Source organism: Leptinotarsa decemlineata, unplaced genomic scaffold (assembly GCF_025532065.1).
Source record: "Leptinotarsa decemlineata unplaced genomic scaffold, Ldec_3_MD MMD2_tig00026354_RagTag_RagTag, whole genome shotgun sequence".
Classification (NCBI taxonomy): Eukaryota; Metazoa; Arthropoda; class Insecta; order Coleoptera; family Chrysomelidae; genus Leptinotarsa; species Leptinotarsa decemlineata.
The window spans coordinates 7,968,129-7,993,248 of record NW_027412702.1 but is presented as its reverse complement, the minus strand read 5'-3'; the positions used below and the strand labels follow the sequence as shown (position 1 = coordinate 7,993,248).

General features: G+C 33.8%; 1 protein-coding gene and 1 long non-coding RNA gene across 3 annotated transcripts in view; both read right to left on the bottom strand.

The window, feature by feature from the left end:
* LOC111507662 (uncharacterized) overlaps window positions 1-25,120 on the bottom strand; it is a 395,391-nt gene that overhangs the window by 152,300 nt on the left and 217,971 nt on the right. The window lies entirely within an intron of this gene.
* Window positions 13,783-14,882, bottom strand: LOC141486402 (uncharacterized). Its single transcript, XR_012467812.1, has 2 exons — window positions 14,430-14,882; window positions 13,783-13,833 (listed from the first exon to the last, which is right to left on the bottom strand). It is a non-coding gene; the product is annotated as an uncharacterized lncRNA (long non-coding RNA).

Sequence of the window (25,120 nt, the reverse complement as noted above, 5' to 3'; positions counted from 1 at the left end):
ACAATCACTCTTGTCAATTGGTTCACTTGTATTTTTCAATATTTTCCTTTGCATGTCATAATGACCATCTTTTGTTAATTTAAAACCATTCCCAGGAGGACCTCGAATGACATTACCACCCCATTTTCTTTTTCTACCAAACTTATCGATTGTTTTAGACATTGTGCACTCTACGATGATTCTCTTCAAACTGATATTTCTGTCATTTACATTATACTATATATTGCAGTAATTGATTAGGGAAATAGAAATAATACAAATAAAATTTTAATCATTTTATATTCATTACAGTAATACATATACATACATACATAATACATTAATATCACATTACTTCTATCATATATTATTAATTATAAATGGCTACATAAATATCAATATTGAATTTTCCGGTTTTGAAGATATTGAATGATATTTCAATCATTGATCTCGGCAGATAATAAATTAATCAATTGATCCAATGGAGTCTCCTGAGATTGTGATTGTTGAATAATATTACTTATCCAACGAATGTTCTCATTTGGATCGTTTTCATAAAATTCAATATCATTATGACCCCAAGGAAGAGTGTGGGTAGTATTCGGAATGATAAATCGTTTATCATCGTGATATGATAATGCAACTTTATTTTTTAATTCAGTATACATATCATGTAACACGCTTCTAAATGAATTCATCTTTCTGAATATCATACCACCTTGTTCGACGATTTTTTGATAATCTTCGCATGTCAATTCATTCTTTATTACAGATCGTTTAACCCCTTTGGCTTTCTTAAATTCACCATCAACAGATTTCACATAATATGCTTTAGCACCTGTACCATAAAAACTCATGATTGGATCATTTGGAAATTCATCTTTGAAGTTACCCAAGACTGAACTTGTTACTGGAATATTGAATTGGTTAACTATACTGTAATTGGATGTATCAAATCTACTTATGTTAGTTTTTATGAATTCATAAAAATTTTCTGTGTTTACTTTAAGAATGAGCGAGTCGGTATCTGTGTAAAGTAAAGAGACATTTTCATCAAAGTGTTGTTTGATGCATCCATAGAAAAAGTCATACATGACTGTTTTAGATAATTCTAATATGGAAAATCCCAAATATAATGGTTTATCGTAATGAACCTTCACTCTACCCAATTGAATGGCAACGAAATTATCAGTGAAAATTGAACAATTTTTGAAATTTGGTTTGGCTATGAGAGTGCTGGCACCTATATTTTTCTTTATATTTTCCCAATGTGTAACGAGTCTAACATCAATTCGATTATCTACATTCTCCATTGTCTTTCCATACACCGCATTATTCATTAGTTTATAGAAATCTTTAACAGATTTGTTGTTAGACCTATTACGCATTTCAGTATTAAGATCTATATAGGGTTTCATCCAGCATGATTGTTTGAATTTCAATACTCTATGTGTATTCATTACAATCAATCCATTTTTGACAGCTTGCTGTAGATTCCTATAATGAACAATATATTTTCTTTTATCATTCAAATTTGGAATTAATTTGGGAATTTTCGATTGTGTACGAGGTGGTATTATTTTTTCGACTAAAAATGGAAGGTCAGAATGTTTATCATGCAACTCTTGTGGATAATGAATGTCCACTTCAAATACATACCCATACGGACTATCAGTACTCACATCCATCACATCGAGATTAAGAATTTCATTTGGTGTCAACCATGTAAATTCACTTGTTGGTAGAGGTTGTGACATACTGTGACCGTATAGATTTGTTGCATCTAAATATGTAATGAATGTGGAAGGTTCGTTGGGATTATAATTGGGTAAAAATCTATTATTTGCTATATGTTTCCTCTCGCTACATTGACTAATTCCACCTCGTATACCTTTTTGAAAAAAGTGAATCATATCAATGTCAGTTAGTAATTCCAATTCAACATTAGTGAACTTCAACATGGCATCCCATGATAATCCAGGTGCAGTGTAATATTGTGCCGGATCTAAGTTATATATCTCTAAACTTGTGGTGCGGAAGTTTTCAAAAATATCACATAGTAGCAATACATCCGACTTCAAATACAAATCAGAGTATTCCCCCAAATTCTGACACTCGAATAAATTCCAAACTTTTCTAGCCCTATCATAATCAGTTTCCGATATATGTTCACAATTGAGTGTGTCATAAAACTGATTTTTTGTCGGAAGTAATGGATAATTCAATTTGTCAATGTCATCAACAAAACTATATGGAAATACACCTTTCTGTCTCATCAAATTGAATTTCTCAATTTGTGGGAAATGTTTGTGCATCTCCAAACATTGATCGGAGGTCAAGTTTGCACCCAACTTCTCCAACGAATTAGTCATAAATTTATAACTATCGATAAATCTCATTTTGAGATAATTCTTCCTAACCACACCATCTTTATCGGTATAGCTGTGTGTAAAGAGATGCTTCGTGAAAGATATATATTTCTCTTTAGTTTGCGGGATAACATCAACTTTCTCTTTATTCCTATACAATTCTTTTATGAATAAATGACAATCATAACCACTTAAATTATGAAAAATGATAGGTATGAAGTTTGGTATTTTGAAATTTAAATTACATTTCGAGTGAGCGGCATGTGATCTTTTCTTTCCTGTGACATGACAATGATCTCTTACTTTGACGTCACCATCAGTAAATGCTTTATTACATATACCACAAGTTCTGGCTGCAACAAACTGTTCTTCTTCTTCGACAGTTTGTGTATCCATTGGTTTAGGGTTTCTGAGATGATTTTCATGTATCTCTTTCAAATCATCTTCAATGCTACTCACAAATTTCTGAGCTGCATCTACACCCCTATATGTAACAAATTTTGTCAAATCATCATTATATGAACACTTTATCAAATAAGCAAATGAATATGGGGCATGTTTGAATGTTTTAATCGTGTATGAACTTCCAGGATTTGGCTCATTCACATGAATCGGTTTAAGCACTGATTCAAAATCAGCATACACTACAAATGGCACCCTCATTTGCCTCTCAAAGTTTTCAAACATTAGTTTATTTTCCGCAACCATTCTACCATATTTATTGATCTTTAAATTAGTAGTTGGTGTTGTGGTACTAATGTGATTACAATCATACATATTATGACGTAAAAGCAATCTCTCATCAGAAAAATATATCAAACATCCGTCACAAAAATATTTTTTCTGTCTATGAGCTGATAGTTGATTAGAAACTAATCTTGAAAGATCTTTGATCCAACAATAGTGACCATTACCGGAGTCATCAGTTATAAACAACAAATTGACATGTCTCCGGAGTCTTCTCTGTGAGTATCGCAATGGACCAATCACTTCATACTTCATTTTACCCTTCTCAAATGTACTCTCTAAACCGTAAACATTAATTGAAATATCATTCCTATCTTCGAATATTTCGATACTCTTATTATTAACTTTAACCGGAAAATCCATACCTGTGACATCTAAAACAGTGGAAAAATGTGGATATGACGTAAGTTCGGACACTCGACTATCTGCAGGATATAATGCTGATGTTATAGCCCAAGCAAAACAATATTGATCTTCATTACGAACATTCACAACAGCTTTCTTCCATTGAATACATTGAGGCAGCTTCACATATGAACGTCCTTCCAGTGGACTGTATTTATTAATGTTGACCTCGAGAAACAATATTTTTTCACAAGTCCAACCTGAATTATAAAAAAAAAAAAATATTACTATTCAATCTTATTGAAATTTTTAAAAAATAAATACCTGAGTCACGATCCTGGAACTCAGTCGTTTGTGCCACAATTACATCACGGAATCCATCAAAAACAGCATTCAAATCTGAAGATTGGTCCACTATTTTATTTTGGGAATTAAATGACTTCGTGTCCCTCGAATCATCAGTCTGAAGAATATAATTCCCAAAAACTTCCATATTCACCTTGATGCTTTTATGGATCCTGATGGCTGATTCCAGTAATTCAATGACCTTCTGCCTAATCTTATTGAAAAATGAAATGTAGTCACTGGTTACAATCGAACTCTCCACCCTGTATGTAGCAATGCGGCAATTGAATGCATTCGTTATAATTTGAACACCGTCAGACAATTGAACACATGCATTATTTTTATGACTCATGGTTCTTCGGTGAGAATTCACTTGGCTCATAGGAATTGTCACATTACAACAATTGCACGTATACATAGGTGTTGCATTATCCACTCTCACCCGTTTCACTGCAGGCCCTCCTTGGCAACTCTGGAGCTGATGCCGACGAAGATTATCACTACGAGTGAAAGATTTACCACAGTCACAGGAATACATTTTATATAATAGTTCTCACTAACTCACTTGATGTAAACTGACATAGCCAACACTCGTACGCTTCTTAAATACACTCTGATAGGACCCGTCAAGACGTCATAGCCAACCCCACTTCTCAACTACATGCGCCAAGATTACCTCCCAACTGAATGCGATAACAGATGTCGATATACGAGCAAGCAGTGGTCGTTGCGGTCTCGGAGAGGGTAGACGCTAGGCAAACAGTCCTCGGCTGCCGTTGTGTCACCATCGATAGCGGGGCTAGAGCGAACCTTCATCGCTTCAGGAGAGGTGAGGGCAGACCGATGAATACGCATTACTCTGCCACACGTCGTGGAGTGAACATGTCGCTCTCTAGCCGTTGAACGGTTATTGCTGTGACGTCACTCCACTACTAACTTGGTGCCCTAACACCGATGGAGCATTTATTACTTGGAGGATCTTCGAAGTATGCAGACGTATGTTTGTACATAGACAAACAAGCACATGATGAAACCCTGTACCGTGCATTCTCCTACACACACACATAAACACACAAAATCTCATATGAAAAAAAAATCTGAACGATCCATGCACCAGACACTTCAAGGTCACAACGCCTTGACTTCACTGCACAACAAAAAAAACTTCACCAAACAACAACCAATAAAAAAAGCAATTAATACGTCATAGTGGTGGGGGGAGGCCGAGAATCAGCTGTAAACAACTACTTACGTTCCAATGAAACAGTTTTCTTGAAACCTATCACATGAAAACAGTTTCATGAAACACTTTTCTTCAGTGTGCACCGCGCCTAATGGTAATCTAATGATAGTTTCAAATATATCTGGTCAAACATGTCATTGAATAAAGCTCAGAGTTTTGATAAGTAAGTTTGCGAATATGTGGAGAAATGCAATTTTCAATTTATTATAATTTCATACCATTCCTGTTTCAATATAAATACTTGTGATGGATTTGTGTCAAGTGTTTCCGCGAGACCATAAAATTCTGCTTGGTAATCTTGACGACTGAGAAGATTTGAATATCTCATAAAACGCAAACTATGCTGATATCGTAGGAATTTTACTCTGAACTGAAATTGTAATTGATTGTCATATTTTCTCCAAAGGTACAAAAATCTTGGCCGGACAGGATATCAACCTGAAATTTTCCAAGTTGAAATTATAAATAAATTATTAGAATAGCTTAAATTATTGTCAGTTTTTTAAAAAATGTTTCGAAGGAACTATTTGTATCTGTAAACCAAAAATGTTCTAAATTCTGAATGTATTCTAGTTCAAACAAATATTTGTTTTTTCGTAATGAATGAACCCCAAAATTACTCAACCGATTTTAGAATTCCTGTCACCTAGAAACATGTATCATCTGCAAGTTAACATGGACTATATATATTTTTCTCAATCAGAGATAGATTCCTACCGCAATTGCAGTAATATCAGCCAGCTGAGGTATGAAAAATTTGCCCATAGAAGTCGAATGTCGAGATATCGACATAATTTTATGGTGGAATATTATTGAACTATCTAAATATTAACCTTTCTTGCATCTGAATTTATCATGTTCTATGTTGTTCACCCTATAATTTGGACATTATCGAATTAAACATTTTTCTCCAGATGGACCAAGACATATTTTAGACCTACTAGTTTTTGCCTACTTTGAGTTTTCCCTCTCTTTCATTCATGATCTACACATCTATGTGTAGATCGTGAATGTGAAATTGATTACTTCCTTCCTTTTATTGAAAAATTCTCACATTTTCTTGTATCAAGATGGAATAGTAGAAAGCCAAAAACTGTCTTTCCCAAAAATTATATACTCATAAAAATATAACCCTTTTTATTTAAACAATATTCCTTTGGTTGGGATGTAATCAAATAAGCGAGTGAATGTCATTACGATGCCTTCGATGACATGAGTAGATCAAACTCATTTCGTGACATAATATCGTAATTTCATGAATGAATTGTGTTTTTTCTGTTTAACATTGGTACTGAAGAGCCCTTACGGCGGAACATCGGATGTCTACCAGTGATGACGACAGTATTCCATGTAAGTGAAACTTTTACTCTTTCATTTAGTGTATTGTTTAGAAATCCTGTGAATTATATCTGATTCAACTTCATTACGAATGTTTGGAATACAAACTGAATAGAGAAAATAATTTTTGTGTAATTTAGTGTTCACGTGAATGTATTTGTTTCGAAAGTATTTTTTTTTGTAATTCGAAGTTTATATGAAAGTAGCTGTTTCAGAAGGGCTCTTTCTTCCATTCAGTTCGTGTCTGAAAGTTACTTCTTTGCGTGATCTATACATCTATATATAGAGTTACTTCTTTCCGAATTGATTGCTTCCTTTCTTTCTTCCAAAGATTCCCACATTTTTTTTGTATCAAGATAGAGTAGTAGAAAGCCAAAAGCTTCCTTTCGCAAAAATAATTCACTCCTGAAAATATAACCCTTTCAATTTAAAAAAATATATTCATACTCAATTGATGTAGTTTAATAAACCTTTGATTTGAGTAATATATAAACTACAGTCGCTACTTATATTTTATTTTTGACCTCTGGCAGATTCTTCCAGGATTGACTCACTCCAAAGCGTTTATTCACCTCTCGAAACTCGATACCAAACAGTTGTTGGACTATAGTAGGGATGAAATACATGTCTAACGTGTTAGGAATCACACGTTAAAAGGTAAGACCTCGTTAATCCTTAGCTCGCACAAGTCCGACTTCTGAGGGTTGTAGTTCGTAGGGGTGCGACAGCTGGTTAACGGAAAAACATATTTTAAACAGATTTGAACAGGTCTTCTCATAGGTCACCTCATAGGTCTCATAGATGTGTGTCGCCTCTGTTTGGAAAATGATGAAATAGCGGAGCACATACTTTCTGCCTGGCCCGCTGAAGACCGAATAAGGTTTTCTGAGTTTGACAGAGCCGTACTCTTACCATCTGACCTGAAAGACCATTCACCATACAAACAAATCGGCTTCGGCTGGGTTTATTTGGTCGAGTGTGAATAGGTGTGAGCCACAATAAACCCTTGCGGATGGAGGGTCGAATAGACCCACTCACTTTGGACCTAACATAACCTATATTTTATTCATCTTGTAGAAAGTTTACCAAGAGTTATTCATTTTCGGACGCGAAATCAACACTGAAATCTTCTGCTAAAAGTATAGCAACGTATGGTAGTTTTCTCCTAATTCTTCGCAGCCTACTCGACCGTGAATGTTGTGCTCGCACCTCTCTCTCTCTTACCCCTATAGTAATATACGAAACGTAACTCCCTCTTTCTTTCTTCATTAACTCAAACTTCCCTCTCAACTTCCGTTCGCCTCGTCCGATCACACTTTTTGTAACGCATTCACCATCCTGTTAATGAAGATTTTTGTTAAGAGAATACATATTCATATAAGCTTTGAAAAATGAAATAATTTGGGACATATTTATGTTTTACCAAATATTTCAACCCCGGACGCCATGAAGGTGATGATCATGTGGACATAATTCATGAATTATTTGATGATAATCTCATTAATGACATAGAACGTAGTTGTTCAGAAATTTTTGACATAACCGATATTTCGCAAATACAATGTTTACCAGGAAAGCAGCGTGAAAATTGAACCTATCATTTCTTTTTTCCCTACCAAGTTTTCCATCCAGTGTTGAAGTGAATGCTGCAAAAGGTTTGTATTTTTCATTTCGAAATTCTCATCCCTCCCAACCATCGCTGCCTGAAACACAAATGAATACCTCGGAGTATGAACATGTCCGGTTCATTGTAACACACAACTTCCTTTTCCATCCTATTGTCTGTTTATTATTTTCATCACACCGCCGTAGGTATGATGAAACCAAATGCGTGTCAACACATTTATTTAATATCGCTAGTGATTAATGCAAATTCCGATTAACACCGATGGGATTACGTCGGATGAAATACGTTTTGGTGAATGATGAACTAGCTGTGGTAATTACAGTCACCGGATGTTCGATATTATTATTTGTATTAATTTTGAGTAGAATCTATTGGACTGCGAAAATGTCACAGATTGGAGCAATAGTTGTATACGATAAATATGAGAATCGATTTGTGTGGTGTGCCATCATTATTAGAACTTCAATTGATTATTTTGTCTCTTCGAGCCCTCAAGTTTCAATTCGAAAAGGTAATAAAATGAAATGAGTATCGCGGAAAATGGTTGATTCCTATTTTTCAAGCTTTCGATTCCTTTATAGGAGTATAATATTGAACGACTGGAACGAATCGTAAATTTGTGTCAAAAAAAGTTTGTTATATTGTTGGAAACCAATGATTTCGTAAAACGGTGATAATATTAGAATATAATAACTAATTGGACACTGAGCTGAGCGATTTCTTTCACATAATGAAATTTCATCTCGAATCTTCAACAAAAAAGATAATTTACTCCGCCACACGACGGAATATGTTACAAACAATCATTTCAATAATGATTCATGGCTCCAAGCAACTCTTCCCGTAAACCTTGGCGGATTAGGGCTACGTTCGGCTTCTTCCTTAGCTTTACCAGCATTTCTGTCATCAGTCAATAGTGTTTCCGATCTTATCGATTCCATCCTTCCTTCCATATTTATCAATATCAAAGACGTTTTTTATTCTGAAGGTGAATCACTTTGGCATGCTGCAACTAATATTGCTCCTCCTACAGATAAAAAGAAAATACAAAGTGTATGGGACCGACCTCTCCTGAACATTATGACTGATAAACTTCTGAAACCTACAAGTGTATACGATAAGGCTCGTCTGAAAGCAGCAATGATCAAGGAATCGGGTGCTTGGCTGAATGCTTTACCTGTTGCATCTCTTGGAACACTATTAGACGATGAATCTTTCAGAATAGCAGTAGGACTTAGGATGGGTTCATCTATTTGTGTTTCTCATACTTGTGTTTGCGGTAGTATAGTTGATGAGAAAGGTACACATGGTTTGAGTTGCAGGAGAAGTGCAGGGCGTATATCTCGACATCACCAAGTGAACGACATATTGAAAAGAGCTATGTTGTCAGCGGATGTTCCTGCAATTCTGGAACCCTTAGGTACCAGTCGAGATGATGGTAAACGACCAGATGGCATGTCTCTCATACCATGGAAATACGGTAAACCTGTGGTATGGGACTTTACTTGTGTTGACACGGTCGCGGCTTCCCATCTAGCCGAAAGTTCCAAGTCTGCTGGAACTGCAGCATTGTCTGGCGAGAAATTGAAAAGGAAAAAATACCAAAATCTTGGAAACAACTATCTGTTCCATCCAGTAGCGGTTGAAACTTTTGGTGTTTATGGCCCGGAGTCTCTGTTATTCGTTCATGAACTCGGAAGGAGAATAGGCCAAGCAACGAAAGATAACCGTTCTACCTCTTTTTTGTTAGAAAGAATTAGTATTGCTATTCAACGTGGCAATGCTGCTTCAGTACTTGGAACTATTCCTCCTTCACATAATTTTGATAAGATCATGCATTGCCCTAATTTCAGTACGGAACTGAAACCTCTTCGAAACAAGCCAAAATATGTGGATATTTATCAGTCTCCTGATAAGGTTAATTCACAAGTGATTGATCCACCTTCTTCTTTTTCAGTGCGGTCAGTGGACTCAGGTCATTCTTGGCCCCAAAAAATGAGTTGCATTCCTCGTAGAATTGGTACCATTTCAGTGGAAGCGCTTCTTGAAGCAAGAGCCGGATCGATCCCTCTACGAAACCCTTTTTTATTTGGAAGGATCGATCGCAGCTTGAGAAATGGTTCTTATGGAGATTCTGTGAAACGTGTTCTTCCTTACAAATCAGTAGAGAGTTGTCCTGAAAATCTAGAGAAGAAAATTGGATTGGATAATTTAGGAAACACTTGTTACATGAATAGCATTTTACAAGTGTTGTTCATGACGGAGAATTTCAAGAACGAAGTTTTAATGATGAACGAGAACGAGAATGTTTCCTGCTTATTCATCAAACTCAAACAACTGTTCATGTAGCTGCAGTTTCGTAGGAAGGTATCATCTTTCCCTCCAACTGATTTCCTGGAGTCTTTGAAGTCCACTAGATACTCGTTAGGACAACAAGAGGATTGTTCCGAATTCTTGGGGTTCTTGTTGAATACTCTTCGTGAGCAAAACAATACCAAAATCAATACTCCCAGCCGCTCTGGACTGAATGTACAACCCATCTCGTCTTGTGTTTGTGAATCTTTTGCTGGAAAAATCCTCACTTGTTTACTTTATGGTAAGTGTTCAAGAAGTACTGAAAACTTATGTGAATTTCTGGAACTTCATCTAGCTTTTCCTAATACGACTAATTACCAGTCCGTGCAAAGCTTATTGTTAAATCATCTGAAAATGGAATTTTTAACAGGTGATGATCAACTGTATTGTCAAACATGCGCCAAACTAACTGACTGTTATAAGGAAACAAGTATAGCTCAGGCACCAGTCAATCTAATAATAACACTGATGATTTTCAAACAAGACTCAACCTCTAACGGAAGCAAGAAACTATTTGGAAGGTTCGAAATAGATGAACATTTCAACCTAGCAGACCACTGTTATAATATTCATGCAGTCATTGTTCACTGTGATTCTGGCGTTGAATGTGGTCATTATTACGCCTTGGTCAAAGAAGAAACGGACTGGTTTAAGTTTGACGATAGTCGTGTCACGAAGTGTTCTGGCGATGCATTGAATTTATTGGAGCCTCTGGAGACACCCTACATTTTGTTTTATGAGAGAGAGGACATTGTTGGATCAAGATCTTCAGATGATGCAGCTGAAAAAGCAAATGCGCCACTGGAATCAATGAAGTCGCCCCGGAGCGACAATTAATTTTTATTGTTGTATTTATTTTATTTTTATCGTTGTTTTAACACATTGTAATAATTTTATATATAATTATTTATCAGTACTAAAATTATCATATCGATAAAAATATGGTATCAGAAGTTATCCCAACCAATTTTCAATGTGTTTTGCTTCAGCAAAACACATTGAAAATTGTTCAAGAAACGTAGAAAACCTATGATACACTGTTTGGAACCTTTGGTGTAGTAATGAATATTACTTTTTTTTAGGCGATCTCCGGCCAATTAGCATCTTATGTGCACTATATAAAGTTTTTGAAAAAATATTGAACTTGCAGATGCGTGATTATCTGAATGATTTCGATATATTACCGGAGTGTCAATAAGAGTTTAGATCTGGCCACAGTTGTACGACTGCCTTCCTGAAAGTTGTGGATGATGTGCACAGATCTATTGATAATAACAAACTCTGTCTTCTGATATTATTGAACTATTCTAAGGCGCTCGATCGCATACACCATGAACTTCTTTTTGCTATTTTGATCTACCTAGGGTTTTCTATACATGCTGTAGCACTACTAAAAATTACTTCCGCAAAAGTTTTCAAAGAGTTGTGTATAATAACAAAAAATCTGATTTAATACAAAATAAAAACGGTGTTTCTCAAGGATCAATATTGGCCCCTCTCTTGTTCGTTCTATACACATCTCAATTTCATAGGTCACTGCAGTTTGAAACCATGCATTGTTATGCCGACGATACTCAGCTGTACATGTAATTTGACGAGAATTTAATTAACGAGGCCCTATGGCAAATTAATACCGATCCCGATATGTTATTATCTTTGTCAACAAAATATATCATGCTCTTTGGTAGAACAGCGGCAAGAAATCGTTGTTTTGGCCTCATAAATATTGTAATAAATGGAACAGAACTTCCCTTGAAAGGAGTTACAAAAAACTTTGGCCTATATTTTGACAACAGTCTTCGTTCTAAAACACACATTTCGCAAATTCTGAAACGGGATTATGCAAATTTGAATTGAATTTTCAATATATTCCAACAGAGCATTTCTGAATAAAAAAAGTAAAATTATACTTTGCCATGCCATAGTTCTTTCACATGCCAATTACGCAGACGTGGTGTATAGTCCGAGAATTTCGAAGAGTGACAATTTTAGAATCCAATAGCTCCAGAATGCATGCATTAGGCTCATTACGGGAACGAAGAAACGAGAATACATTTCCCATCTGTACGGGGATGTGGGTTGATTGAATATTGAATTCAAATGGACATTTCTTTCTGCAACATGTTTTCAAAAACTCCTCAAAACAAATAAAAAACCTTTTCGAAAAAATATCCTTCAGAACTGACGTACACCATCTAAACTTGAGATTCAGGACACATGCAACACTTCTTTCTGCAACATTTTTTCAAAGACTCCTTAAATAAAAAAAAAAACCGTTTCGAAAAAAATATCCTTCAGAACTGACGTAGACCATCTTAACTTGAGATTCAGGACACATGCAACACTACGACAGTATGAAACTTCTCTTTCATCAGTTCGGACTTCCATTGTCTAATATAATACAAATTGATTTGAAACCCCTGAAAGAAATTAAAAAGATTAACCGAAAAAATAACAATTTTATTAAACAAAAACAGAAATTACAAAGAAATAACATACAAGCAACAACCGAAGACGATTGTGGATACTAACAGTCGAAACGTCGTGACCTAATTTGGTTTGAAATCTTTTAATTTCTAGTTTCATTTCTTGTTAATAATATTTTTCAATTTTTTAATTTTCAGAATGTATTAACTTTTCAATTTTTTATTTTTTTGTTTGTTGCTTGTATGTTATTTCTTTGTAATTTCAGTTTTTGTTTAAAAGAATTGTTAATCTTTTTACTTTCTTTCAGGGTTTTCAAATCAATTTATATTATATTAGACAATGGAAGTCCGAACTAATGAAATACACCACGATACATTGTCAACCACCTTCAAACATAAAACTTACCTATTTCGCGGATCTTTCACTTACCATATTGCCTACTCATATAATTGGATATCCATTGGATATGAACCTCAGCCATTAGGAAGCTACAAACAGAAGATAAAAAAATATCTTCTCACAATAAATAGATCCAATTAATCGAATTATGCCGAAATCGAACAACCTTTCTCCAAGCTCAACAAAATGTATATATATATATATATATATATATATATATATATATATATATATATATATATATATATATATATATTGTTATGATAAGTTTTTTTATAAGATTATTGCAAAGTTAAAGATTTTCAAATTCTAATTAGTTAAAAGTTTACATTTATTTTAGTAGTTAAAAGTTAAAAGTTTGTATTTATTTTGATAGTTCGATGTTAAAAGTTTTTCATATTATTATTAATTTGATGTTAAAAGTTCACATATTTTGTTAGTTCAGTGTTGAAAGTTTGTGAAAATCAAAGTTATTCTTAGATGTTTAATTTTATTAGAAAGCCAGATACTTTACCTTTATTCAAATTCTTATCTGTATAATTTGGAGTAATGTTCATGCCCAGATCAGGCAAAGTTGTGACTTATCAGTATTAGAGTATTTCAGATCATTTCCAAACAGCACAACTAACCAGAAACCATCAATCATCGGGATAAATACACTGAAAACAGTAAAGACATTAATACAACATAATAACATACAATAAAACAGATTTACACTACAAATTAATAACAAAAATTCAATTAACACTGACATTAGGAATTTATCTGAAAAATGATAAGAACACTCAGTACATGATTTGGATGCAACTAAAGAGTAGCCAATCAGATTGATAAATTGAAAAGGAGGTGTTAACTTCTGAAAAATGATGAATTTTGGATTCAAAATTAGAAAAATTGAAAACAAAATGTGATGAAATGTAATCAAAATTAATCATTATTAGTATTAGTGAAAATTGGGAAACAGAAATCGTAAATATAATATGTGTGAACAGTGAAAAGTGTCAAAATTGAAGAAATTTCAAAATTATTGTTATGAAAAGCAGTAGGCAGGAAAATTTTGTCTGGTTGCCAGGGGTGAATCAAGAAGGAGTGGAGGAGAAGCTTTGGAGATTGTCCAGACGCGAATTTTTTGAAGAGCTGTTAGAAATTAAAAAAAGGAAAAGAAAGAGAAAAGGCCGTTTTGCATGTTCTTATCAATATAAATCCATCAATAGGAGCCAGAGTCTAAATAATAATAACAATAAAGGATACTTACTGGAGATTTTAGAGTGTCTGGAAGAATTCAAAATTCCAATCAAGGGAAAACCAATCCAGGGAAGCTGTACCAGTTTTGAGGTATTACAATATTATTTATAATTCCCAATCCATAAGAAGAATACATTTTTTTGAAAATCTTGAACAATTCATAACCTCCAAATCGAATCAAAAGTTTTCCAGTCACAAGGAACTTCCAGTGTGAAAATCACAACTTCTGAACTTTTATTTATCAACGAACTTCATCATTTTATTTACATGAACTATTATTGGATTTAATATTAGGAAAATTTGAAAAATTCACTGACATTTAGCACAGATATTTTTAGAATCGTTTCCCACGCACGAACCACAGACAGCTTAAGTTTTCAAGTAACTAATTTGCCGTTACACGTGAATTTAACTGTACGGAACACAATTCTAAGAATATTTTTGTTTCAAATTTAACATTTACTGTAACAATTCTTAACATAAGGTATTTTGGCGCAGTTTTAGGGTAATTTAAGTTTGGTTTGACAAAACATTTACGAAAATTTCACATTCATTATATTTTTTTTAACTTTGAGACAAAATTTTATTTTCAAAAACACAGACTTACAAAATTTTATTTATAACACCTTTCCAAGAACTCTACTCTGAGAAAGAGAGCTGCATGAGCTTCGATTGAGCTGAGCAACCTTGAAGAATAGAGGTAAGATTTAGAGGTAAGGACAGGTATCTGCCGGAGCACTAAGAATTTTGAAATCACAGAAAATTTTCAAATTATTTGAACTAACAGAATAATAATCAAGAATCAAATTAATTAAACTATAAATACTCTTCTAATTTTATATATTTATAACAATTTATATATATATATATATATATATATATATATATATATATATATATATATATATATATATATATACATATATACACAAAATGGCTGCTTATAACGCATTCATATATAGAATGTTAAGGATACCACACAACAATGAAGCCTGAAACAAAGAACGGAAAATCATATACTAAATAGCGAACGAAAACGGATACACCCAAAAGACAATAGATAAACTAGAAAACAGAATTAAACAAAAAATACAGAACAAGGATCAAGCCACCCCAACAGACAAAACTACACAAACGATGGACAGCATTTACGTATGTAGGACACTAAACCAAAAAACTAACAAACATCTTCAAACCACTGAACATTAACATCACATACAAGCCGAACACGAAGATAACACAAAAAATAAACAACTATGAAAAATAAGAAGACAAAGACCAAAACGGGATATACAGTATAAAATGCTCGGATTGCAACAAATTCTATATCGGCCAAACCAAGAAAAAACTGATCCAAAGGTACAATGAGCACAAAAAGGCATACATAAATCCAACAGTATATAAATCAAACCTTGCAACACACGGCATACAAAACAAATATAATTTCCCCTAATCAGAGAACATAAAATTCATAAAACAAGTCAACAAGGGAAACCGCATGGACATTTGGGAAAACTTGAACATCCATAAATTTAACAGTCATAAATCACTTATCGAGAAACAAGTACAAATCAAAACACAACAAGACCACATTCAATATATTAAACAAAGCCATACACATTCCTAGAGAAGATCTAACACAAAGAAGAGTACCTGATGCAGAACAAATACAGGCAAATTTACCTATAGTACCTGGAATACCTGAGTTAAGACGCTCTGACCGTATAAAGAGGCAGACAACAGGATGACCAGTTCAGTTTGAGGAGTGCCTAGAAGATGACAGTACTACCAACTGTCGAAAGCGCTCGCAGATAATTAATAGAAGATATAAATCTTCAAATCCTTTCTGTAGAATTTAATACTCAAAAAAAGGAAAATTAGTTGCATCAATCAGTGGTTACTTCTCAAAAAGAATAGTTAAAAAAACTGAAGAAGAAGAAAATAATGCAATAAAGCGTGGGAAGCTTCAAATTATATTTTTTATGGTTCCAATCTGACAAACAGCTCCTAACCAAGTATTTATAACAATGGATATTTAGCCCCCACAAAATCAATTCATAAGTAAAAAGATTTATATTGGTCTCAGACTTATTGAAAGTCATTAGTTACATCAAGCCGTAGGACTTATTATCGATGTTGAACAAAATCTTACATTAGTTTCGGATTATTTTTTAATTTTTGGTTTGTGTTGCTATGAGAGCGTTTTTTAGCTCTCACATAGAGACGTGTGAAGGAATTATTTAGTCCTGGTAATCCAGGTCAGATAAACTTATGAAATTATTGTATTATCACCGATTTTTGATTAGTGTACAAATTTTTAAATAAATCTGTCTTTTTAATATTAGTCAAAATCTAGTTCAAATGAGTCGATTACAAACAAACATACAAGTGAAGCTAATAAAAGCGCACTAAAAAAACCTTCTGAATGCCTCTGAAGTGATTTTTTTTCGTGGATACAAAATAATTCATTGCAGTAACAGTGATCTCAGTATTCATTGTTTTTCTATCAGCATGCTAAGTACATACATACATACAGGCAGGCAGACAAAACTGAAAAACAAATCTTGTTCGAAATGTAATCATTTCGTGATGAGCATCTTTAGCTCTATTCGGTGAAACAAAAATAATTGGGGTCCGCAATCAGAATCGTAGCTCAATACTCATTAGAAAAATTGAAGGCTCAATAATAAGAGATATATAGCAATTCATGTGAGAATTTTTTGTTACAAATCTATTCAAAATCATATTGTTGATATCGAAGGGCTTTTTCCAAATTTTTTTACGGCATCAACGTATTTAACTTTCAATGATATTCAAAGAGTTGCAATTTTCAACAAGCTACACTGTTGTTTTCGAAATACTATGAGAGATGGCTTTTTTAAATCGTTCATCAGTGGTTCTCTATGCTGGAATTTACTTGGTTCTCTATAATATATTTCAGGAAAGGGAAATAACCAAAGGAAAGTCCTCTCCTTCCTATATTGTCTTTATGTGACCAATGATTATTCCACTAGTAGCTACTGAAATTTGAAACATATGATGATAAAATTTTTCCATTTTGAGTCCATTTTGAAGTTCATTTCGAAGATTTCCATATTTTCCTTAAAATAGTTGGTACCCCATTCTGATACTGATATGAACAACTGAAGCTCAACAATATTGAGTTTCCTCTAACAATAAAACGTTCGTCCACTCATTGGATTTGTAGTATTTCGAAACAAAACCAAACGAATTCCTCTCCCTTGTAAACAAGATCCAAAAGAAATACAAGCGAATTGAAACCTCAGAATATAAACGAGAGCAGGCACACTGCATTCATAATGAGTCTTGAGTTATTGATGAATGTTTCATTCATGAGACTTCGACAGGACTAAAAGAGGGAAAAGAAAATTACATCGAAAGAATACAAGTAACGAGTTCCGCAGTATCGAAGAATATCTAAAAATAATTCAAATTGGAAGCATGTCGATAGTGGGTATTCCTTTTTTTTCATCAATGTGAGTTCAGAAAGATTCAATAAATATAGATGAATTCATGGAATACTTTTAAACGAAGGAAGAAAAGAATCAAGTTGATAATGAACTGTGAAGTGAGAAGATCATGCATAGAAAATTGGGATGAAACTGGAAGAAAGGGTGCTCTTGTAACAACTACTTTTATATAAACATTGAATAACATTAAAGAAAAAAATCTTTCGGAACAACTACTTTTATATGCATATTGAATTACACGAAAATCACCTTTTCCTATTCAGTTTGTACTTTGAACATTTTGAATGCAATTGAATCAGATATCATTCATTGGAGCGCTACACAATAAAATATATGAATAATTTAAAATTTCAGTTTTTCAACTAGATTGCTTTCGCCTCTCTATTTGCTCATCTCACGTTACTGAAATAAAAAAGATTTCCAAATAAGGGCGAAGGATAACCTTTCGCATCCACCATTTTATCTCGGCACATTCACCATTTCTTTCAGCAGTAAGTAGTTACAACAGAACAGAGAATAGAATCGCACAAAATCGAAATAAATACATTATTTTCTTAGAGCATTCAGATGGTTTACTTTATTTCTTTTTTTTTAAACAAAATCAGAACCATAACGAACGATTCATCCATTGTGTGCAAATTATTCATAGGAGCAAAGACCTACTCAAAAACGAAGCGGGGAAGTTCACCACCAATTCAGTTATTTCGAAAAGGTCGAAACTGTGATAATTCTCATAAAATTATGTAGAAGCAATCCTCTTTACTCTGGGACGCCCCATAAATCGAAAATATCACTGTGGCTGGAGACGAAAAAAGGATAATAGGCCCGGCAGTAACAATATATAGAGTAAAATTTACGACGGCCCTTTTAGCTAGTGCTGAAAGCAGGACAAATCTGGGAGAACTGTTTAGTTTTTATGTTCAACTCAGAAATATGAAAAGCAAACGGTGGATCCTAACATGAATGTTACATCAGAAGTCATTGTTGAAATAAAATGTTGACCAAAAATATAACACAATACAAAACTAGAAATTAATGAAATATATATTCATGTGAGCAAATATATTGAAATAGTGTGGAATAGGTTATTTGAATGAGTAGCATACTATACTTTCGCTACGATCAAACTGAAAATATATTCACTCAATATACATATTTCACAACGTGTCGATGTTATGTTTGAAACACAGTCTGTGAATATTGTCTGTACTAATATTATAAATGTGAAAGTTTGTGAGGATGGATAAATGTATGTATGTATGTATGTATGTTTGTGGCACTTTCACGCCTAAACGACTGAACGGATTTAGATGAATCTTCACATAAATACAGCTTATACATCAGAATAACATATAAGCTACAATTTACAACGGTTTTGTGTCATTTTGGTCATGATATAACGATAAATATTGAGTGAGTCGGAAAAATTTTTGCTCCATATATATATATATATATATATATATATATATATATATATATATATATATATATATATATATATATATATATATATATTGGATAATGTTAGCGACTGGAGAAATGTATGGTAAAATGGATTAACAGGGTCTCTCAGTCAAAAACTCAAAAATCAAACTCTGCTTTACTTTGCCAAGCTTTCGCTTCTAATGGGAAGCTTCTTCAGGGCAGTAAAAATGAGTGAAAAAACAATAAATTGAAGATAGAATTGACATAAAAGTTAACATGTATACCCACAAAAAAAATCGTATACATGTTAACTTTTATGTCAATTCTATCTTCAATTTATTGTTTTTTCACTCATTTTTACTGCCCTGAAGAAGCTTTCCATTAGAAGCGAAAGCTTGGCAAAGTAAAGCAGAGTTTGATTTTTGAGTTTTTGACTGAGAGACCCTGTTAATCCATTTTACCATATATATATATATATATATATATATATATATATATATATATATATATATATATATATATATATATATATATATATATATATATATATATATATATAAATAGATAAGTACTCTTTGATCATTCCCATATTGATTTCAATTTAAGAGCCACCGGTATACAGCTGTTTCAGCCTATTGGGCATCGTCAGTACCGGGCAGGCGGTCCTCGATTGAAGACAAAATGAGAAAAAACCAAGAAAGTACTTGATAAAAATAGCTGCGTAAACGCAAGCGAAACATAAGTGGAACCACCTATTGGTGTGACACCCAAGTCAACTTGCCAAGTTTTTATGTCAGTGTTGGTGGTTTGACCAATCAACCGACAACTGCGGTAGCAGAAATTTGGGAAGCTAACCTGAAATGCCATCGGAAAACGAATCCACATGTTTCTAGAAATGATATGAAATCTAGAAAGGTTAATGCAGTCAAGCTGCTGGAAAATAATTCCATGAAAATCAAAAAATAAATAGATAAGTACTCTTTGATCATTCCCATATTGATTTCAATTTAAGAGCCACCGGTATACAGCTGTTTCAGCCTATTGGGCATCGTCAGTACCGGGCAGGCGGTCCTTGATTGAAGACAAAATGAGAAAAAACCAAGAAAGTACTTGATAAAAATAGCTGCGTAAACGCAAGCGAAACATAAGTGGAACCACCTATTGGTGGTTGACTGCATTAACCTTTCTAGATTTCATATCATTTCTAGAAACATGTGGATTCGTTTTCCGATGGCATTTCAGGTTAGCTTCCCAAATTTCTGCTACCGCAGTTGTCGGTTGATTGGTCAAACCACCAACACTGACATAAAAACTTGGCAAGTTGACTTGGGTGTCACACCAATAGGTGGTTCCACTTATGTTTCGCTTGCGTTTACGCAGCTATTTTTATCAAGTACTTTCTTGGTTTTTTCTCATTTTGTCTTCAATCGAGGACCGCCTGCCCGGTACTGACGATGCCCAATAGGCTGAAACAGCTGTATACCGGTGGCTCTTAAATTGAAATCAATATGGGAATGATCAAAGAGTACTTATCTATTTATTTTTTGATTTTCATGGAATTATTTTCCAGCAGCTTGACTGCATTAACCTTTCTAGATTATATATATATATATATATATATATATATATATATATATATATATATATATATATATATATATATATATATATATATATATATATATACTTCTTATGTGGTAGCCACTATATGCAAAATACTGAGTCATAAATACAATTAATTTAGATACTCCTTTTACAATGCACATTTTAGAATATCTGTCGATATCTTATAAAAATTGGTACAATTGTCGTTTTAAGTATTTGATATAGATAAATTTATATTTGGACGAATCGTTTAAAAGTTATTACGATAAGATTAATTTGACGCATCGCAGTAAGCCATTACGCATCGCGTCTAATGGGGGACGATGCGCGGGTATAGAGGGGCAGTCTAAGCAGTGAAGCGCTATCGCCAAGAACGCGAGCCGAACGCGGGCAGATGCGTGAAGCAAACGTCGTTGACGGTTGTATTAGTTTTGCGAATTTCTTTATAGGTAACACAATTCGATTCTCGAAGCTATTCATTACTTAGTGCAGTTGGCAATTTTTTCAGCAACTGTATTTTTAAAGTAAAAATATAAATTACTAGTCTTGAAATATGCAGGTAGGTTCTTTGTATGGCGTGAATAAGCAGCAAGAAAGGGAATCAGGAATTTCTACTCTCAAGGGGGAAAATAGGAGTTCAAAGATTGTATTGAATGTCGTTCGTTTTGAAGTTGAAATCTGAAGTTTTGGGTTGATGAAAAAATATTATTACTATTTTATTTGAAATGCTCAGTCACTAAACTTGCTGTGACGAAGCGGGCGAAGCCGCGGACAATAACTAGTAACTTTAAATATTGTATATTGAAACAAATTTTCAAATTTATGGGTATGCATGCATGTTGATATACTTGTATGATGAGATTATCTCCTATAAAAGAAAACGATTATATAAACTCATGAAACTTAGTTTTGAAATCTGAATTTTAATGTTAAATATTTGGTACCAAATAGTTTTTTATCAGTTTATATATTTTGAGTGGAATTTTTCATTTTACTGTTGAGTTGTATACTGGCTCATTGAACAGTATCTTTTGAACACACAAGTACTTTCAAATAGGTAATTTCAAAATAGAAAAGAGAATAATTTTGATAAAGATCAGTTTTTGGCTTTTCACTTCTACCATCTTCCCACATAAAATGTAAGGAGGAACTTCCGAAGGAAAAAAAAAGTTTCAGTTACAAATTGGAAGAAAAAACCCATACGGTACAACAACTTTCGAGATTACAAAAATTCCGCACATTTTTGGTATGAAGATAAAGAAGAAGAGCTATTTTCTCAGAAACATAAACGACTGAAACTTGTTTGTTTCTGCATGTTCTCAAATATAGTTTCATTTGAGGAAAATCAGTGTTTTCTCTGAGTTTTACGTTCGAATTGGAAATCCTAAATGTCGTCCATTTCGGGGTATTCGCGAATTCAAGTTATATTTTCAGAGAGCAGTATTCATAAAAATTGAGATGTTGGTTGACGCTGATATCATTTAATACACTTCTTCTCCTACTTGAATATTCTTTTGATAATCACATCCCGTTTCATTTTAGCCTACTACCGAGTAGATATCTATTTTGAAGTGAAATAGATTTTCTAAATGTATAAAAATGTATGTTTCCTAGATTATCCAGAATAAGGACACATTAATAATATCATCATTATTATTTTCTATCAATCACTAAAACACTGAAGTTACACTTGTAGAAAGCATTTATGAAAATTGTATTTATTGTCTTATTCTAGTACATAGCTATTACACTGTATTTCACGTCTTTCAAAACATACTGTATTTGTTCCGTTTTGGATTTGATTCATTTCAAAAAATAAGTTATGAAAAGATGTGTTTTATATTCATCTGCATCATCAAAAATTAAATGTTTCATAGTTTTCGTTCCTGAAATGTTTCGGTTTTTGAAAGTAGAATAAACTTATATGGATTTTTCGTATATTTCATAATAAAATGAGATCAGTGACGCATTCCTTCTTCGCAGTTTCTGTTTCTACACGGAGACTTGATTCGAAGTTCCCATCTTTATTACCTTGATATATCTGATTTGGGAGTCTTACACAAATCAGATGATTCAATCGTTCGCAAAATTGGGTAAAACGACAAAAAACGCAGATGCCGTTAAATCGGATAGTACTCAACAAACTATCTCATTTGGTATTCATGAAGCCAGTAGTATTCCGTTACCGTGGAAAATATTCTTTAGAACCAATCTTTTCAATATTCTGCGATGGCAAGAGAAGCTAGCTGTATCAGTTGCATGACGATGTTTGCAATGAAATTCCTGAATTTTCAATCCACCATTCGACTTATATTAACTATACAACTGATTTTATTAGTCGAAGATCGGAGAAGATTATTTTTTTCGCGTATCTTGACCCGAAACCAATTTACTTCTATACACTTGGGAAGATAATTCGAATTTCCTTGCTATATATTATTGAATTCCGTTTTTGAGTGACATTTCTGATACGGCAGTTTGACTTCGATACAACTATTGTTGAAAAACGATATCTTAGGAATGAAGCAAGAGAAATGAAATATTTATTTGTATCAGAAAAATGTACAGGCAATTTGAAAACTTTCAATGACTATATCTGAGCAACAAAATAAAATATAAAAAATCGCTGAAAACAACTTCCATAATAGGCAGGGAGAAACAAAATGATGTAATCGTCAACTTGTTTTTACTCACCCCCTTGCCTCCAGCCACCTCAACTGTATATTTTCAAATGGCAACCCCCTACTTGTGATACTTTATTCAAAAGCTTTCAAGAAATGCTCTTCAACAAAGCTACATTCAATGTAGTAAGTTTTGGTGTATTAAATAAAACACTATTCATTTAAATTTGAAGTTAGTTGATGAGTAAAAGTAACAAAAATGTGGTGTTTGAAATATTCGTATTTGAGATGTATTACTTCGAGACGGAAATCGATAATCTTATCAATAATACATTCGATTTTCATTGCGATACGTTGTATACGAGAAACAGGATTTTTTTCTGCAATAATGGTGTACAACACAGATGAAAGTGTGGAAATGATTTTTTTTATGATAGAGAAGATCAGTGTTTCTTAAGTATTCAACCAGAAGCACCCGGAGAGAAATGTATGTCACGTGTACATTCCTCAACAAGTAGTAAAATTTCAAGAAACATGTACTGTCACAAATACTTTATCGACTCATCTGGCAGCTACAGCACCAAATGTATTACATTTTCAGCAGGATGGCGCACCTCCTCATTATGTAGTTCCAGGTAGACAATGGTAAAATAATAATTAAGCTAATCAATGGATTGGAAGAAGAGTCCTATTGAATGCCTATTGATGCCCTCGACAGAAGAAAAGTTGATCTGCAAGCTTATGCAGATGTACTTGTCATCCTGGCAAGGTCCACGTCGGGTAGGGTAACTTGTAATATCCTCCAAAGCGCGTTGGACGTTGTTCACATTTGGTGCCTGAGGGAGCAGAAGTCTGTCAACCCCAGCAAAACTGTGTTAATTCCCTTCAACAAGAGAAGAAAATTGGACGATCTAACCACTTTCCCTCCATGGTGTGGTCATTCCATTTGGAACGGAGGTAAAATATCTTGGCATTGTCCTTGATAAAAGACTCACCTGGAACACTAACTTGGAAAAAGTTTTACACAAAGCCAGACTATCTCTATGGACATGTCGAAGGATTTGTGGTAGAATTTGGGATTAAGGTCCCAAACAAATCCATTGGATTTATGTGATGATTGTCCGATCAATGATCATTTATGGTGCAATTGCTTGGTGGCCGAAGGATTTACAGAAAACGGCCCAAGCAAAGCTCTCTGACTTACAGAGACAGGCTTGTCTGGCTATCAGTGGTGCCATCAGTACCACACCGTTAGCGGTGATGAATATCCTTCTAGATCTACCTCCTCTCCACTTTTTTCTGGAAAGATAGGCTAGGTGGACTGCATACAGACTTGTGCACATTGCCAGTTACACAAATCAATTCAATGCAGAGTGCAACATACTGTTGGTTGACATTGGAAGTCACAGCATTCTGGAAATGACCTCTGGAAATGGCCTCCAACTGTCAACTACGAACTGCCTTATAAAGTACTATTCCCGAGTAGAGAGGATTGGATCCTTCGCAAGAAGGAAATATTAAGAGCAGATAGTTGTTGGTTCACAGATGGATCAAAAACA